This window comes from Meleagris gallopavo, chromosome 19 (assembly GCF_000146605.3).
Source record: "Meleagris gallopavo isolate NT-WF06-2002-E0010 breed Aviagen turkey brand Nicholas breeding stock chromosome 19, Turkey_5.1, whole genome shotgun sequence".
NCBI classification, from domain to species: Eukaryota; Metazoa; Chordata; class Aves; order Galliformes; family Phasianidae; genus Meleagris; species Meleagris gallopavo.
The window spans coordinates 8543949-8550921 of NC_015029.2; positions in this window are offsets into that span (position 1 = coordinate 8543949).

The window sequence follows — 6973 nt, forward strand, 5'->3', positions numbered from 1 at the left end:
CTCCTCTCCTCTCCTCTCCTCTCCTCTCCTCATGTCCAAATCACAAGACCTGGTGTTTTTAGAAGACAGAATGCTGCATTTTCAGCGTGCCACAGTCGAACAATTTTGTTGCTTGGAAACTCCCTTTTTCAGAAATTTTACTATTTGTTGAAAAAAATTCTGCTCGGCTCTACTTTCAAGAGCTTTTGTGAGTGTGCACTATGATATTGGAGGAGGGAAGTGAAGGGGGGAAGCTAAATGAATTGGAGATACCATCTGCTATAAAATATACCCTATGATACATGGCCTGTTTTATAAACGTTGAATAAAAACTGATCTAGATTATTACAAATGGCATTGATCCAAAATACTGGAATGCAGTGGGCCTACTGATGAGGAAGATAAGCAACATGCTTTCCAAAAACACAGGAACCTACACAGATTAGTACAGGAGGGAACGCCTTGGAATTCAATTTATTGTTTTTTAATCTGTTCTTTGAACTCATTGTCCTTGATGACAATTATCTCAAACCCTACGAATTATATCAATCAATATTCACTGACCAGAGCGGCGCAGCGTGCGGTCTGACAGCATTGCTGGAGATGTGCTTTGTGTGACCATTCCCCTGCAAAGCCGGGACACAAAGTTAATCTTGTTGATGCGAGTGTGAAGAAGGAATGTGTCATGTAGGCCAGACCCTTCCTTTTAAGAACATGAACACAATTGAAAAACCCAGCACTTGTTCAACATCAGAGGAACACTTTCTGCCCCAGGAGAGATGATTCAGGGCACAAGGCCACTGCAGTTAAAAAAATATATATATTAAAAAAGCCCAGCTGTAAGCAGAAGAAACTGAGGAAGAGGCTGGAATGACAGGGAACAGATCCAGAATTACTCCATTATAGGTTGGGCAGGAAGGAGCAGGAAAACCTCCAGGCTTCCAGCCAAGTCTTGAAAGCATCAAAAGCAGATGGTAGGAAGCATTCAGGAAGTTCTTACAACAGCTTGACAGGTTTACCAAAACGACACTATCTTCCTCAGGTCTGGAAGCAGGCATAAAGAATACTCCAGTTCTCACCTTTCACCCTGGCCCTATTATGAAGCAATTTCTGATTGTTTCTCGGCCGTTTGGGAAACAGAGCAAGGAAGCATACTGCCTTGGCACCGACTTTCCTGCCAAACTGGCAGCATCCAGCTATCATTCCAAAAGGCTGGAAAAAAAAATAGTCTCCATTTACAATTACAGAGTTTGTTTCCACCACTTCTTTGTCAAGATGAGTGTTCGTAGAGTACCGTAGAGACTCCTATTAAATTTGGCAAGCTTTGCATTTCACTAGCACGGAGGTCTGATCCTCATTTACTTAAAGAGCTCTTACTGTAAAGCAGAGCAAAGGCCCATCATGAAGATATAATCAGGCCCAGAGAATGAAATGACAGCAACAGTTTTGTTATACTTCAGCAAAGTTTTCCAAATTCTCATTGCAGTCTTGCAGTTATTACTCCATCCCCAAACCTCTGTTTCCTCAGGGATGCTCAAATTTCTCTTCATTCTTCATATGCTCTTCAATCTTTTTTTTTTTCCTAGTATTGCAAAGTACACAAAATTGGACACATAAATAAGAATAATAATACTGGTTTGTAAGGAGATACACTGTTTATTTTGAATAGGCACTGGGACTGGACTCCTGTTTCAGTCAGAGTATTCTTTCTTTCTTTTTTTTTTCCTCCCAGAAATTGGTCTCCTGGCACCTCTGTAAGAGAGTTTAGTCAATAGAAAATAGGAGGATTTCCCAATTTTTCAGGGTAAAGTAGGAAATATACGATGTTACGTTCAATGCAAAGGAGGTTGGTAAAAGAAGAGAAATGATTCAAGTTTTAGACCCCCGAATATTGGAGAGGCCCATCATTTTTAAAGAGAAAATACTGTCAGAAATAGAAATCTTGTTCTCCTGAGGAAAGCTCGATAGGAGATTGCCTGGGTCACCTCTCTTCTGATGAAAAGCAAAGATACTTCTGATGAAAATTGCCCTGTTTCTCCTGCAGCTCTCCTGATGCTGGGTTAAATAGTATGAAACACTTTTGCTCTTTGCAATATGAGAAAATTTGTGCTTCTACTTCTGCGTTCCATTTTCAGGTTAAATTAGTACGAGTGCAGTGCATGGGGTGGTAGCTTTCTGCACTGCAGTCAGTATTACCTGAAATACGTGCATCTCTTCATATGAGATCAAGAATAGGAAGACACAAAGCTTCCTTTATTCTATAACTCAGTCAGGTAACTGAACTAACATGCATGTTACTAAGAGCAGGATTAGGCCCAAAAACCCAAGGCAAGCAGCCACTAAGAGAAAAGGTTTTGGTACTGCTGCAGTCCCAAGCCAGCAAGCAATCAGCCTAGGATTTCTGCAAGCCTGAAAGTCTCATAGAAAGCAACAGGAAAAGACCTGCTGCTTAAGGAATCATTAGAAGCTGAAAAGATCAAGACTCAAGAATATTATTTTATTCTGATTTTAACAAGGCTGGTTTTAGACCATCCAGTTTTCCTTGGTTTTGAGGCTGACCCAACTCCGCAGGCAAGTTTGAGAACACCTTTTAATTCTAAGCCTTAGTAATCATGGACTTAGAGTTACCTCCCACCCCATTAATGTGGGATGGAGGTCTGAAGGGATTTAAAAGCAATTTTTTTTAAAGTCTGCAGAGAAGTATTCACCCATAGCAGGCTTATTCAAGTATGTAAATCCACGAGATAAATCTGCTACCTTTAGGCTTCTTTGACTGAAATCTCTGATGCAACCTGCAGCAAGTGCTGCCTGAGAAATGGAGACTTTGACTTGTGTGAAGAACGTGAAACAGCCATAACCACTCAGTAACTGCAGAGGGTAATATTCCTGTACCTACCCTCATGCTCCCCGACTACACACAGATGTGTGCGTGCCCTTTCTCATAAACTACTGGAGAACTGGGCTAGGGTGAGGACCTGGCAGTTTTCTGGAGAAAGACAGCAAGTTTAACTTAGAGTTGACTGTAGTGCAGGGAAAAAAGAAAAAAAATAAATTTAAAAAAAGATGGCATTGGGGATCACACATTGATCTTTCTTCCCTGTTCTTCTTTGAAATCACCCGTTCTGCTGATGGAGGGAGTGGATGAGCACTCTGATTCCAGGCTTGTCCCCAACCATTGCCTAAGAATGTAGGAGCAGTTTTGGCAGATGCCCGTATTGCTAAGGAGAGGAAAGCCCCAGCAGCACACATACAAGGGATACAGTATTTTTGTTCGAATGAATTTAGCTTCCCATCGATTTAAATGTCTACTTACAACACAGGACCATTTAATCTTTTGTACATTTGTTTCTTTTTTATTTGACTTAAGACACTGAATTTAGATGAGGTTTAGTTCCTACATATTGAAACTCTTAAAAGCTCTTCAAATAATTGTTCTTTGGATACTTGTTAAGCTAAAGAAATCAGTTTTGATCGGCAGTAAAAGTTCATGCTATTTTAAGTGCAATGCTATAGCTATTTTCTGTTGTATATTTAATCATTTTGAATTATATGTCATGTAAAAGATTTTAGCTCTGGGGCATTTGCCAGATGGCTGATTCTGCATTTCACACAACAAAAGAAATAATGTTTGTGTAAAGCTCTTAAAAATAGTTGGTAATCAGTATATTCTACAACGAATAGGATCCAGACCTGTTTGAAGAAAAAAAAAAAAGAAAAAAGAAAAAAGCACACAAAAAAACAGCTTTTGCAGAAATTAATTTGGAGAATTTGGTCTCTACCTCTCAGCTCTGAACAAAACAAATGATGTCCATTATTTGCTGATTTTTTTTTTAACATTTGATAAGTTAACTGAATTGTAAATTTTATGTATTTTTATGTTAAATGGCAATTATTGCAATCCATTCATCTTTTTCCTTTGCTTTGGCTCACAAACTTATTTCTGAAAAAAGGAGTTTGTAAAATAGACAGCCTATGCTACTCTCAATTTACAGTAGAGCATATGAATATGAGAAGCCTTTTGCTTTTCTTGCAACCAAAGCTCACATCCTTTCTGCATTCTCCCTGACTACTGCTGACTCCTCTTTCTGGCCTCTTTTATTCAAATTCCTCCAAAATACCTTTGCAAAAAGTACTTTGTCTCTCTGCCATGGAACTCAGCTTGCTTTCTTTACCCACAACACTCCACACAAGTCCATACAAATTCACCTTTTGGTCTCGTCTCCTCCATCCCCTCTATACCTTTTTCCCTTGCAGCTGGTCCCAGGGCAGTTTTTCTGCTCACACTGGTATAAATCCTCCATTTTCTAGTACATACTTTCCTGGCTCATTACTTCTGTGATACTCAAAAGACTTGAAAAATATCATGCCAAGAGGAAGGTTAGAAATTTTGCTGCAGCTCTTTAACCTGGATGTCCAAGTCTCTTGTCTACCTATTCCTATTTTTACGTAAGTAGCTTTTGTCCTGATGTGAGAGATGCAGACCTAAGTAACGCTCAGTGCTCAACAAGTAGGTTGTTTAGGGACCCAAACGTTAGAAGTCAGATCGTTTGAATGCCACTGCAGAATGCATATTTATTATGTCTTTCTCTGTATCAAAGTCTGTTCAGGTGATGGATGTAGTTGGAGTCCACTCATCCATTTAACCAAGAATATATTTTTATATTAAACTTGGCTTAAGTGCTTTAATATAAAATATAAATTAGATATAAACCATATTGGTTCATACTACAACCAGCAGTGATAGTACTAATAGTGGCATCATGACACAAGTTACTACAGCAATTTCAGTAGCTGTAGCTTTTGCAGATACACTGTTCCTTGTGGTTTGCTGGCCTTAAAATACTTATCATTTTGGAAACTATGAAAGTTTCAGTTCCAAACAGTGGCATGCCAAGAAAAACAACTTTGTTTGTGCGCTAGCCATCCCATTGTGAACCCGTTGGGCAGGTTATTCACAAGTCCTATAGGCACTTGCATTCAGCTATACTGCTCACGTGCAAACAAGTTTTACAAGAGATGGAAAGTTCATTTTTGGGCCGTTTTGGAATTACTGTAATTAAATGTAAATGGAAGGGTGAGAATTTGTGGGTGGAAGCAAAGGTTAATTGAAAACATGTTTTCATTTTCTTGCCAGCCTTGATGTTGGTGAGGTCAGGCACAGTAAGGAAAGCAGTGCTAGGGACCCAAAGGGGCAGTGGAAATGAAAGGGGTGTGCCAGGCAGAGTCCACGGCTGAGATGCTATCACACACGACTGTGATTGAGCAGTGGAAGAACATGATAAACTGCACTGCGGGTGACGGGAGGAGTCAGGCATGCGAAAGAATTAACTGATACTGTTGTTTACAACGGTGTGTGTGTGTGCTTGGCCCTCTACAAACAGAGAGGAAACTCAGCTCTAGTTCAAGGATGACCTATTGTAAACATGTGCTCTGATAAACCCTGCTCATGGGAAGCTGCTCAGACACCTGGCTGTGTCTCACAGCCACAGGCGTGTGCTCCAGGGTGTGCTGGAGTGTGAGCCCCCGATGGAGGGACAATTTGGGGCACGGCTGCTCCCTCCTGAAGGGATGATGTGTGCTCACACCTGTTCCCAGCTCTCCATCATGCAGAGGTAGGAACCAAGGATCGGAATTTTGGCACACATCAAGCCTCTGGTGTAGATAGAGCCTTTAAGGCACCAGAGCCATGTGCAGCTGCACAGTGCAGCATGAAGACCTAACGCAGAGTCAGACCAAAGGTACGAAAGGCTTTTGGGATGGACAGCGTAGCTCTTTCCCTGTATAAGCCACCAAGTTCCAATTTCAGTGTGGTTCTACATACCTCCAGGTGGTTTCCTGACAAAGCACAAGTTAGAGTGCAAATCCTGAAGCCTACAAGATGACACTGCTGTTTGCTAGCAGTCACATATTATGGCTTACAGAGCCTCAAGACATCTCTCACAGCTGAAGTTTTCATAAGCAACACAGAAAAGCAATAGCTAGAATCAAATCATTCTAAACTTTGCAATATACATTTAACTAGGAAGGTTAAATACACCTAAATTACAGTGTAATTTCAAGTCATCTCTCAGAAACACCCTGAAGCAAGCCCCAGCTTTTCAGCTTTTTCTAATCACGCTTCTGAAAGACACGCGGAGTGTTGTAGCTGGGGAAGTCACTCTTGCCCCTACTACACTAGACTGAACATGGAAAAGCAGGTAAATGGTTCAGTCACATTCACTGAGCTCACCATGGAACATATCTTACAGCATTTTTGACAGAATTTACTGTCACATGGACCTTCAGTCAAAACAAGGAAGAGACCTGCAAAGCAATAATTGTTAAGAAGGACAAGAGGTTGCTACTTACAGAAGCAAAGTAGGGCCAAAATGCTCAGCTGGGTCTTAGTTTTATAAAAATGCTCCATCACAACCAATGCACAGGCACCTCGATCACAGCACATCCCTGTGCCTTACACCCCAGTCAGTACTCCAGTGGGGAACAGACACTGCTTTGGGGATTAGTCATGCAGGTGGCTACCAGGATTGGCTCCATATGCTTTGAGTCTGCTTAATGAAAACAGCTTGAATTAATTACTTAAATTAAAAAGGAGCAGCCTCAGGTTGGGCTGGCTGAGGATCTGGTCTACAGTATTCAAAATCTATGTTGTGGATTGTAGAAAACTAATCTTATTTTTGATTGAGACATAAGGAAATAATTTGTGATATTCAGTCAATAGTTGCACGTATTCTAGCAGCTCATCCATTAACGTCCAACTTTATCTTTCTCTGCTTGAGGATTTCAATTCAGTGCTGTGATAAGAGTCGTTATATTTCACTAACTTCAGAGGAAATAACTTGATGTTTACCAACTGAACACAGATACAATGGATAGCTGTAACCTTTTCAGCCAAATCCTTCTTCTTTACCTTCAAATTTAAACATCAGTTCTGTTTCAGCAAAGTGTGTTCCCTGAATCTATATTCTACTAAGGAAAATCTTTAAAAAAAAGAAAA